Source organism: Oryx dammah, unplaced genomic scaffold (assembly GCF_014754425.2).
Source record: "Oryx dammah isolate SB20612 unplaced genomic scaffold, SCBI_Odam_1.1 HiC_scaffold_5, whole genome shotgun sequence".
Taxonomy (NCBI): domain Eukaryota; kingdom Metazoa; phylum Chordata; class Mammalia; order Artiodactyla; family Bovidae; genus Oryx; species Oryx dammah.
The window spans coordinates 72,831,819-72,833,786 of NW_024070189.1; the positions used below are offsets into that span (position 1 = coordinate 72,831,819).

Here is a 1,968-nt window from a genome sequence, read left to right on the forward strand (position 1 = left end):
TAAGGTTGTTGTTTTTAGTCACTAAGCCGTTTCCAACTCTTGCGACCCCATGGATTGTAGCCTGCCAGGCTCCTCTCTCCATGATATTTCCCAGGCAAGAATACTGGAGTGGGTTACCATTTCCTCCTCCAGGGGATCTTCCCCACCCAGGGATGGAACCCATGTCTCTTGCGGCTCCTGCACTGGCAGATGGTAAACGCTGAGCCACCAGGGAAGCCCAAAATTAGGTTGGGGCAGTATAGTCCAGAATACCATTTTGGTGTTATATGAAAGGAGAAAAGGTTAGTACTCCCTTGACAGAGATGCACAAAGCCCTTGGCCTGACAACACACATATGGTTAAGGCATTTCCAGGTCCTTTGTAGTATCTAACCACTGTTTTTGGGACTGATAAACCAATTTGCAGGACAGGAGTAGAGATGCAGACGCTGAGAATGGACTTGTGGACACAGCAGGGGAAGGAGAGTGGGACAAATTGAGAGAGTAGCGTTGATACATATATATATATATACACACTCCCGTGTGTACAATAGATGGCTAGCAGAAAGCTGCTGTAGAGCACAGAGAGCTCAGCTCGGTGCGCTGTGATGGCTTAGAGGGGAGGGCTTGGGGAGTGGGAGGGAGGCTCCAAAGGGAGGGGGATATGTATACATATGGTTGATTTTTACAGCAGAAACTAACACAATATTATAAAGCAGTGGTGGCTCAGAGGTTAAAGCATCTGCCTGCAGTGCAGGAGACCTGGGTTCGATCCCTGGGTAGGAAGATCCCCTGGAGAAGGAAATGGCAACCCACTCCAGTATTCTTGCCTGGAGAATCCCATGGACAGAGGAGCCTGGTGGGCTACAGTCCACAGGGTCTCAAAGAGTCAGACATGACTGAGTGACTTCACTTCACTTGATAATCCCGGAGAGATGCAGGGAATAGAAATCAGTGGTCATAAAGAGATGAAATCTGGAGATGAACTATTGACTCCCAAATGTTATATCTGTCATTTAAAGTCCTGATACTGGAATAGAGTATAAATAGAAAATTAAGGCAAAATAATGAATGCTGGTGTCCTTCTGACATTTGGGGGTCAGAAAGAAGAGGATTCAGCAAATGAGAGGAAAAATCAGGAGACAACTTGACCTTGTGTGCGTGCGTGCTCAGTTGTGTCCGACTCTTTGCAACCCCATGGACTGTAGCCCACCAGGTTCCTCTGCCCATAGAACTGTCCAGGTAAGAATACTGGAGTGGGTTGCCATTTCCTGCTTCAGGGGATCTTCCTGACCCTGGGTAAGTAAAACTGATGATTAAGGTAACAGACCCCCACCTAGTCTCAACACTAGGTGGGGGTCTGTCTGTGTTTAGAAAATACAAATTCCAAAATAACTTTGAGTCCCTTGCCATGTAAGTTGCAGATAGTGTGATGGCTAATATGCTGTTCATGCAAATTAAGCAGGGATTTGGAAGGATGAGGGTGTTGGGGGAGACTTTTGGTGAAGGGGCTGGGAATAAGGGGAAAGTAGATGACAACATGGTGAGGTGGCTGGAGAACTTGTAGATTTTATTTTAGTTGCTAGGAAATAAATCCACCTGTTTGCCCAAGCCTTTAGCAATGTGTACTACATAGAAATGCTTTTGGCATCTGTGTGTGTTGATGTGTGTGAGAACTAAGTGGTCTACATCTGATGCAGAGTGGAGGGGAAGGGTCAGCTGTGTCCAACTCTTTGGGACCCCGTGGACTGCAGCCCACCAGGCTCCTCAGTCCATGGGATTGTCCAGGCAAGAATACTGGAGTGGGTTGCCATTTCCTTCTCCAGGGGATCTTCCCAACCCAGGGATCGAACCCGGGTCTCCCGCATTGGAGGCAGACGCTTTAACCTCTGAGCCACCAGGGAAGCCCTTGAAAGAAGCCACAAGTTTAAAGAAAGGAGTATTGATGTGAATATCTATAGAGTCTTGAAGCTAGAATTGAGAAGGGCAG

General features: G+C 47.4%; 1 non-coding gene across 1 annotated transcript; it reads left to right on the plus strand.

Annotated features, from left to right (window-relative positions):
* The first annotated feature begins 259 nt into the window (after nt 1-259).
* LOC120864950 lies at nt 260-383 on the plus strand. The gene has a single exon (XR_005721289.1). It is a non-coding gene; the product is annotated as a U6atac minor spliceosomal RNA (small nuclear RNA).
* Nucleotides 384-1,968: the final 1,585 nt, after the last annotated feature.